Raw genomic sequence first — 10987 nt, forward strand, 5'->3', positions numbered from 1 at the left:
GTAAAAATATGAACTAATCTCTCCATAGAGCTGAACAGATTATGACCAAATAACTTTAGAATGCTAGGAATAACTAAATGTTATTGAAAATAGACAAAAATTAAAATAACTATTTCTCAGGCTATTAATATTTTTAATCTTAGCGGTATTACTTACCAATTATGATGTATATATCTTTTTAAATATTTTATTTTGATCTTATGTGTATTGTCTGCATATATATAAGTGCAGCCATGCCATAAAATGCCCAAAGAAGTCAGCAGTGGATCCCCTGGAGCTGAAGTTACAGATGGTTGTTTGCCTCCGTGTGGGTGCTGGGATTCAAACCTGGGTCCTCTGCAAAAGCAGTCAATGCTCTTAACCGCTGAGCCATCCATCTCTCCAGTCCCATGATGTGTGTATTTAAGATATACACACGTTTCTAAAGGCCCTTACGTAGGATGTTCTATACATTTGTAATTCCATACAAATTTTAGAATCAAACTACTAGTTTCAACAATAACATAGTCCTCTGGGGTTTTGAAATGGACTGTTATAAATGTGCTTACGAACTGAGGAGACTTGGCATCTTCTTAGAACTGTGTCTTGTAACACAGCAGTATAGTCTGTCTCTTCAGTTATCAGAACCCTATTTAATAGGAGAGTAATTTTTCAACTTCTTCATATGTTACCTCTATGAGCAGTTTCTTGCCTGCATGCTCAGAAAATATTTACATACATAGTCACTGCCCTCCAAACTAAAACCTTCTTGTAGGAACAGAAACTTCAGGGAAAGTTGTGGGTAAGAGCAAGTCATGCCCAACTACAGGTAAATAGATTGTTGCAGCATCCATTTAGAGTTTAGTAGACCATTGTTTTTATACGTTTGAAGTTTGGAGAGCATTTTATTCTAGTTAAGCAGCAACACTTCCTACTGAAATATAATTATCCCCAAATTAACATTTCTGAATGAATGACCTTTACGTTTTCCTCTTGAATATCTGCATCATCACAGAAATTTGATCATTTTCAAAATGGAAAACAGACCAGCTTCAAGTACCTGTTCAAATCCCACATAAAACATTATACTGCAGACTAAGAAAGAAGTGTTAAGAGAATGTAAATCACATAAGATCACATCACAACACAGATGCTCTGACAGTATGGACTTGAAAACTTCATAAAATGTTAATTGAGCCATATAAAACGAACAATTATAAAATCACACTGGTACTGATGAGATGGCTCAGAAGGTAACATCACTTGCCGTACAGCCTCATAGGCCGAGTTCAATCCCTGGAACTCTCAGTGGTAGAGGAACACTAACTCCCAAAAGTTGTCTTCTCACCTCCATACATGCTCCATGGTATGTTCACTCTGAACACACACACACACATGCACGGAGGAGGAGGAGGAGGAGGAGGAGGAGGAAGAGGAGGAAGAGGAGGAAGAGGAGGAAGAGGAGGAAGAGGAGGAAGAGGAGGAAGATACTGGAATTTTCATGAGAAAGGATTGGGGAGTTGGGATTCAGGGCATTTATGAGGTGATGAAATGTAATAATGACAAAAAACATAAGTAGCTATGATACAAATGCAGTGATCAAGTTTATAGAACTATTCTTTTATGTAGGACTATATAAAATTCCTCTCTACATGTCATGATAAAGCACAACAGGCTATTGTGCTGTTTTTCCTTAGGATGAGTTCAGATTTCCCTTCTCCCCAGCTGGTTTGCTGTTAGGAGATGACTAACTTGAGTAAAGGCCACAGTCTTTCACACTAAGGCATAGTACTTCTCTTTAGATGCAGTATCTGGACCCTCAGCCTCACATGTTTGAAAATTTAACCCAGTGAATTAATTGTCCCCAATTAAATTATTATAATTATACAACTATATAATTGCTGTTGAAGTCATCATGAAGTATAGAAAAAAAAATCAGCACATACCATTGGCATTTCAAGAATAATGAATATCTCACTCCCAGCAGGCAAGAGGGTTCAACAGATCTGCTGGACTGATCTAGTGTGAAATAATTGCATTGATGACTTTCTTCAGGTTGTCATCACCAAATATCGCCTGGCAATTATTCTGAACAGCTGGCTGCTGTTATTGTGCATCTATTTATAAAGCTGTCCTCTTCAACAAAGCGAGGGTCTTATAAACATCTGTCTGCAGCCAGTTTTTGTCTCCCATGAAAAGATGATTTTTTGCAGACCCTAGTTCTTGTCAGTTCCAATCCCCACCCTGTATTCAACATCCTTTTCTGGATCTTCTTTATTTATACATTGTTTCTATTAACAGATCTGTCCCATGCAACCCAAATGAAAACAACCCTGAATTAATTAAGCCATGACTGGCTTCTGTCATATCATAAACCAAATGAGATTATGCCTTATCCCCATGCTTACAAAGTCTACTTCCCAATCCGCATGGGATGACAGCAGCAGCTCTTCAACTTCTGTTTCCTCTTGTAGAACTTTATGATTTTATATTACGCTTTATAGATGCCATTAAACAAAAAGGAAGAGAAGTAGTTGAAAAAGTGCTTCAAATTAAAGGATAACATCTCTGGAAAAAACTGTCATAGACAATTTCATCTTAAAGTTATCCTGTTAGGTGCATATCTTAAGGAAAATTAGCACATACAAGGAAGAGATGACAGATCACTGGTGGCCTGTTTTCTCAGAACATACTCCAACATATGTTCCAGGTTTGATTGTTTGCTGATACTGTTTGAAAGATAAAGCAACTTGGTAAAGAAGGTGGCTCATAGAAGATGCCTTTCTGAATTTATATGTATGTGTATATATGGCCACTGGAGAATAGGCTAATCCACACTGTACAATAGAACTTTCTGGAATTGTGCAAATGTTGTTTCAGCCAGGCCACTAGCTACATGTGGCTTTTCAGTACCAGAAATAAAATTTGTATAACTGATGAGCTGAACTTTAAGTTTACTCAGTTTAACTGTAAAAGCTACATGGGCCTAGTGGTTAATTTACTCCAGGCTCATCACAATAGGTCTAATTCTATGAATAATTATAAACTGTAATTTTATTTGTGAGATTAGCAAGAAAAAATACTACAAATACAAATGCATATTTTATAAGGAAAATTTATTGGGGATGATTTTTTTTTACTCACAGCAAAGTATGTTTCCAGCATGGCCAGGCTTTTAAAAATGTTTCAGTTATAGTTGTCTAAGTTGCATGAATGTTATGCTCTTGTGTTATGTGGTTGCTTCTTGGGATTTTTGTTTTCTGCTTTCTGCAGGGTGAGGAATCAAATCCAAGGAATCATGCATGCTAAACAAGCTCTACCGCTGAACTAGTCTCCCAGGTCTTCTTGTATGTTATAATTACGGAGCTTGGAAGTTGATTAAAGTCAAGAAATAACATTCTCACTTTATATATGTAAGTAAAATGACTTCTAAACAATTTTGAAACAACTCCTCTAGAATCAATTGGTATTATAAGAAGCCAGGTTAAAACCGATGGCATTTTGAAGGAAATCCTGAAATAACATGGAAGACACTATGCTAAATTAAATAAGCTAGACAGAGGAGGGTAAATAATGTGTGCTACTACTAACATGATGAAACTTAAACAGTGAGGCTTCTAGGAGCTAGCATGAGGGAAAGCATGTGGGGAGTAGAAACTCAGTAACAGAGATGAATAAGTTCTGCAGACCTGTGGTATAACAATCCTTATAATCAATATGGCAAAACATTTCCCTAGGAGGGTAGACTTTAATTAAATGTTCTCATAATGGTAGTAATAGAAATAAATAAGCAAAGTGGGAGGAATTTTTGTAGATTGATGAATAGGTTTATGGTATGTATTACAGTGCCGGTTTTGTGGATAGATGCTTATCTCCATATACATTTAATATACATAGCTTTCTTTACATCAAAAACTAAAAGCAACTAATGTTTTTTGAGATACTGTTTTATCATTGTAAAATATGCATAGTAAAATTAACTTTTTAATCATTTAAGTATACAGTTTAGTGGAATTTAGTATATTCACATTGCTCTGTGGTGATCATCACTCCTTATTTCCAAATCTTTAGTCTCTGTGTTATAAAGGTTAGTGGTGAGGCTAGAGATATGGCTCAGTAGTTAAGAGTGGTTGTTCTTTCAGAGGATCAGAGTTCAATTCCCAGAACTCATGTCAGGTGACTCAAAACTGCCTGTAACTCCAGCTTCAGGAGAGCCAATGCTTTCTTCTGGCCTTTGAAGGCGCACACGCGCGCGCACACACACACACACACACACACACACACACACATACACACACACACGGCATACACACACATACATATTAAATAAAAATAAATCTTTTTATGAAAGTTAGTGGCAGGAATTCCCCCCTAATAATTTCACTTACTTTAAAATTTTACCCAGTAGCAGAGGCAAATTTTTGGAGATTTCACTGGGGTGTGAGGAGAATGAAAAATCAAAAAACTAAGAAATTTGAGTCTCTCTCATATTCTTTCCTTCCTGGTATTATCTAATAACTATGATGTGAAACAGTGAAATACTCTTTATTTTACTATCATTATTTGAAAATTTTAAATTGTACATGCAACTAATAAAGTAGGATATCTGGCAAATATAACATTTATAATATCATGTATTCTATTATACAGTACAATAATACATAGTGCCATACCAGTGATAAAGAGGGTTCAGCATTTAAGAACACTGGCTGTTCTTGCAGAAGACTCGGGTTCAAATCCCAGCACCCACAAGGCAGCTAACAACTGTCTATAACTCCAGTCCCAGGGGATCCAACAGCCTCTTCTGTCCTCCATGGGCACTGCATGACACGGGTGCACTTACCAACATGCAGGCAATACATGAATACACATAAAATAAAAATAATAAATAAAATATTTAAGATAATATAGTTCTCTTTAGGGAAGATCTAATGCATGGTAGACAATAGTCTAACAATTTCACATATACTATGTCACCTATGAGTAGATTTGTTATTCCTATTTTACAGATGATAAAACAAAGGCAGAATTTACTCATTGTCACAATGCTGGAACAGCAGAAAAGTTACTTGTAACTACCCAGAGACAATCTGTTGATAATTAGCGTCACATTAATTCCTCAGCTGTGTAGTCACATTCTCCTGCAATCTGGCCTCGCTCCCTCCTAGCCAGTCTGTCACCTGCTGCTGAGCACTTGCTTAGACACTGAACAGGCAGGTCAGCCCCTCTATGTTCACAGGTATCTCCTGTGCAGTCCCAGCTTTGTTCTCTGTCCTTGTCCTATGCACTCATCTGGAAGCCCCTATATTCTTCAGCTGTGTTCTCTACTCAGTCTGCTCTTATCAAGATACAAACAACCTCCACATGAATAAGCCCAATGAACACTTTCTATCTGCTGCTTATTAGCCCTCACGGAAATATTCAGTGGTGTTGCTCACTCTCTTCTATCTCAAATACTTGATTCTATTTTTTGTGGAATATTAGTTTCCATTTCTTGACAACTAACCTTGGCTTGCTTCTCCTTATGTGTATCATTTACTGTTTTTAACCTATTTTTTTAGTTGTAAATATTGCTCTTTACCAAGGCCCGTTTTCACTTTTCCTGTCCCCCCTAAAGGAATCTCAACTATCCCTGCTCCTTCAGACATCAGCTTTATGCTCCTGATCCCCAATTTTTAGCTCAAGTTTAGCTTCTTTAGTCTTGTGCATCCAAGTCCCTAATATTTCTATTTGGTAGCTTTCCATGTATCATACATGAAGCAATTTGGAAACAGTTTGAGGGATTTCCCCCAACCCCCTTATCTTTTCCATACTGATGTTTAGTGCCACCTAAAAGAACTCACTGATAAAATATTTGTTAGAGCCGGTCTTTCTCTCTTCTATTCACCTAAAGTTGTACCAGTTATACTAAAACCTGCTCCACATTCATTCTTCTGTTCTCCATCCTGATCCAAATCACAATCAAAACCTCTCTTGGAATTTAACATCTCAAAAAAACTGCCTTCTTTCATTCCCCTACATGGACTCTCTACACAGATAGCATATGAATATTTTTAAAAGGGTCACATTTCCCTTGAACTCCCTAAGGAATATCTTACTATGTTTAAAATGAACACAAAACTTGCTAATTATGTCTGGTCCTCACATGTCTTACCCCCATCACCTACTCTTTCCTTTCCTTCCAGAGGCCCTACCATTCTAGCCTTTCATCTGTTCCTTAAACATAACAAAGGCTTCCTATGTGAGAACATCTGAATTGAAGTTCCCAGGATCTGCTTCTTCCCAGGGCTAGCCCCCTGCCTTCTTTTAGATCTCACACTAAATGTCTCCCTCACAAAGATTTCTTCTTTATACACCCTACCTGGAGAGGCCAACCCCATTGTTGCTATGAAAACAAACAGTTTGGTTCACAGCACTTGATTCTAATTGTTTATGTGTTTTGTTTTTTCAAAACAGCCTCAAGAAGGCAGAGGCAGCACTGCATTTTTCTCTTCTGCTATACCTCCAGCACTCAGAACTGAAGTACATAGACCAGATTCTCAGGAAGCTGAATAAACAATTGGATATACAAAATAAGTCACATAAAATAGTGGAGAATGTAAAGGTACTAAGATTTAAGTACAACTGTGCTAATTATTATATCCTATCATGAGGGGTTAAAGGCTGTGTGAACAAGCAGTCTCAAACCCATGAGATTATTTTGTATCCTCCAGAGTGCTTGCACAATATAAACACAATGAATATTTACTTAATTAAAATATACAGAATACTAACGACTTTATACTTAACGTTAGGAATCTTCCCAAACTATCTATGCACATGGCGGGAGGCATCATCCATTTAAACATATTTCTCAGTTAAAGCTTTTTAGTTTTGTTCTTATATTTTAAGTCTTCCCCAAACCATGATGCTCAAAGCACATGGATTTTCCTTTCACTAATTTCTAAGTATATCTAGAATCTAGGTTCTTGCCAAAGTTCACTACTTTATTTTTTTAAAATGTTTTCTTTATTATTTTATTTTACATGTATGAGTGTATTGCTTGCTTTGTGTTTAACTGTCTCTGTGTCTTGCAATGCCCAAGGAAGTCAGAAGAGGGTATTGGATTCCCCTGGAACTGGAGTTAAGGATGGTTGTCAGCTGCCACGTGGGTGCTGGGATCAGTCCCTGGTTGTCTGCAAGAGCAGCCAGTGCTCTTAACCTCTGAGCTATCTATCCAGCCCCTAAAGTTCACTACTTTAAATTCTAAGGTATGTTCCCCTCCTAACTGCTATGTCTACAAAAGGTGCTGCCCAGAAGAAAGGCCCAGTTTACCCCTTCCTTCATTCTTTCTTAGGAACTCAAATACAGCTTGACACAGAGTAGGTGCTCAGTAGTCCTCAATAGTTACTAGATAAATAAATGCATGCTGTTTGAGTCCTATATAAACCTACTTGCTGCAAAAATACACTGGAAATTTCCCTGAACTATGTGTCTTGTCTCTCTAGAGTCTGACATCTTGATATCTTAGATATTTTTATACAGACTATAACTGTAAATTACGTAAGTCAGGCCATCAAAGAGCTCTAATGCTAAAATACGTTGTGTTTATGTCCTCCTATAAATGCCTTTAATAAATTGTGTTTAAAATATTCCCAACTTATGTAGTATAACCTGGTAAGATTATTTATTGACATTTAGTTGAATTGAGCATCTAATTTATGATTTGATGGGATCTTCTCTATCATCTCTTAGAAGAAATATGATGATTTTTTTTCATTTATAATTTCATTCTGGATATACATTAAAATATTCAATATTGTGAAAACATAATTCAATTCATATAAGTTGATATTAAAAACATATTCTAAATCCTTTTTCTAGAACTGTATGCCATATTTATAACCAAGCTTCAGAAAGTATGACCTCCTATTTCTATAAATTTAAAGCTGATATATGCAAGGTTATTTCAGAAGGTACATGAAACCATGCATAAATTGGTACATCTCCCTGAATAAATTTATCCACTTGTAAGTAATTTAAAGCAGTATTTTAATATTAAATCTAGCACACATTCTTTATATAGTAGAACACAAAATTCACATGAATTTTTAAGATAAAATGCAAAGACCTCAAAGAAATTCTGTACATAGCAAAAGCAGCTGTCAGATGTCCTTTGGGGATCCCCAGGAGTCCACACTCTTATTCTCTGAAGTCAGAAATTCATTGGTGCAAAGTGTGAAATACACTGAACCAGGTTTGAAAAGCAGTCACCTCAGAACTAGGGAGAAAGAAAGGTGGGACTATTGAAGGTAGCTAAAGGAAGACTTTAGAAAGGGGACAAGAGCAGAAGCCATCCAGGGGGTGGCAGTGAAGAAAAGGCTGAGCGGCGATGAAAGCGCCCAGAAAGCTGAGAAAACCCTGAGTTATCCCGGAGAGCCCCTGATAATGGCTCGGCAGGATGAGTCGCTGAATGCAAAACAGAACTCATTATGGAAAGTTCCTTCTCTTCGATTCAAGCATCCCCCTGCCCAGATGGGGCATTCCTTTAAACCAGGACCCAGAACATAGAATCTTCAGTGGTTGTACTGTGAGGTAGGATGGTCAAGACACCTGGGGCAACACACCTGAGGCAAAATACTGAGAGAAAACCCCACACCAAACAACCTGAATAGGATCAAGAGAGAGAGAGCAACTGTGTGGACCAGTGTGGGAACTGCCCTGATCACCTCTCTTGAAAGCTGTGCTGCCTAGGTCCAAGGAAGGGGATCAGCATTGGCCTCCATCTGTAGCTCCTTGAGTAAATGGCAGCCTCAGCTGTCTAGAGCTGCATCACCTAAATCTCCCCTCCAGAGAGTGGCCTTCACAGTCTGGCTGAGTACTTTAGGAGCCAGTACCCCATTTTGATAGAAAAGCAACTCTGATGGACAACATCCTTTAGAGTTCGGAGTTGTTGGGGTTTTGCTGGCTGTGCACACAGTTTAATGTATCCCTCAGTCCAGTTCGGCGCCTTCCCCTTCCTGTGCAGGTGTTGACTCTCACAAACTCTGTCTCAGAATATGTTCATGAGGAACCTAACTGAGAAGCCCTGTGTCTGGCAGAATCTGAGGCAGTACCTGGTATTAACATACAGATTTACAAAGAAACACAACGGGAAGGCAGAAAGTGAAAAGGGGCTGGGGACAAATAAATGACAGAAAGGGAATGTCTGGAGCAAGGGAGTTTGGGGGGAATTGCTTGGAATTTTAGCTAAGTTTTGAGGTTGCCTTTATTGAATGAGCGAAACTGTAACAAGTGACACCCAGGTTTATATGGTCTGAAGTAAGAGAGACATAATTCCATCTTGTTTTATTTAATGCCCCTGCTCCTCCAAGGTTTGGACTTCATGTTTATTGTGTGTGTGGAGGGGGGGGGTTCCTTTGCTAATTTTCAACCCCAGACTTAGAATTTTATGTGCTAGTTGATCAGCCTTCTGACAAATGGGTAAATGGGATTCCTCCACCACAGATTCCCATGCTCTTGAACTGTCAAGGTTGTATTCAGGCCTGGATAGCAGAGTGTAGGACTTTGGTAAGCCAGGCATGGCAGACATGAAAAGAAGGTGGACGCTAGGATACACATAGTTGAAAAGTTGATGAATCCTCTGACCTTAAATGACCCCAAGTAGCAGTCGTGCAGTATTTTGAGCAATAGCAGATGGTCCAAGTAGATAGGAGTGGAAACAGATGGTATCTCGCTGTCAGATTCTCTCTCCTGGGATCTGGTGCCTGTCGCTGTATGCTTTATCCTGCTCTTTGGCATGCCAGAGGGAATTTTTAAGAACTTCTTGAATAGCCATGGCTCTCTCAGGATCTTGCTGGTCCTCTGCTAGAGTGAAACAAGTTGATTTGGGTAAAGAATGTGAGTAAAAATCATAGTAACAATGCAAGGATGAATTTCAGAGGAAGTACTAGAGTAAAGCATTAAGCAAATTCCCAGGTGGTGAGTTAGATAAACCCACGCTGTCATCTCTGTGATGTGCAGCCCAGTCACAAACACAGGAAAGTGATTAAGCTGGATTTCACTCCCAGCAATTTTACTGCCCTCCTGCAACCTTGTTTAATTTACATGGCCTGTTTGTTTCTTAGCTCTTCATTTGAAAAGCAGATGTAACAACACTTACCCCTTATATTTTTTGTGAGACTCAAATGAGCTAATACATGCAAATGCTTGCTTTACATAACCATAAATATTAACCATCATTATCATTGATTTATTGCCAATGGCTTTCAGAATAGCAGGAAAGCAGCAGATGGGTTGAGATCACAGGTAGATGACTTGAGTGTTGGATTCTAGAATTGGGTCATGACCCTGGGATTATTCTGAGATAGTGTTTCTGGGTGATATGAATTCTCAGAGCAACTTTAATCAGTGGAATGCAGGGGCTTATTGACAGAATGCAGGAAAGGAACAAAGTGTGCTTTGTGAGAGCAGACACTGTCACCCTAATGGACTCTGGTCACAAGCACCGTTGGCTGTGAACCTTCCGGAGGAAGTCCCACGAACATTTGTGTGTTGGGAATGATTATAATTCTTCAAGTCTTCTTTATGTGTCCTTGACCTGAAAATGCTTTGCAAGTGCTAATGTTAGACAGGACCAGGCAGGCCCTCTAAAATCAGGTGGCAGCATAGAATATCGGTTTTCCCCACAGGGAGGAACAGTTGGCTATTTCAGCAAAAATACGCTCTCCTCCCTAGCCTTCCCACACCCCTACCCCTCCTCCACCCCCTGCCAACTCTACCCTTGCTTTTCCTTGCTACGTTCCACAGCCTCTAGTTCTTGCCCTGGTTGTCCAAACTACAAAGTAACCGCCTTGTTTGGGCTTTTGCCTCTGTCTTTTGTTTAATGTCCCAGTCCTCCAGAACCAATTCAGAATGATGAGACAGTTTCCAGGAAGAGAAATATAGAAACATAGTTGTTTTCATCCTCAGATGTTCCGGGGTGTGTGTGTGTGTCTGTGTGTGTGTGTGTGTGTGTGTGTGTGTGTGT

The sequence above is a fragment of the Nannospalax galili genome, unplaced genomic scaffold (assembly GCF_000622305.1).
Source record: "Nannospalax galili isolate Female #2095 unplaced genomic scaffold, S.galili_v1.0 scaffold872, whole genome shotgun sequence".
NCBI classification, from domain to species: domain Eukaryota; kingdom Metazoa; phylum Chordata; class Mammalia; order Rodentia; family Spalacidae; genus Nannospalax; species Nannospalax galili.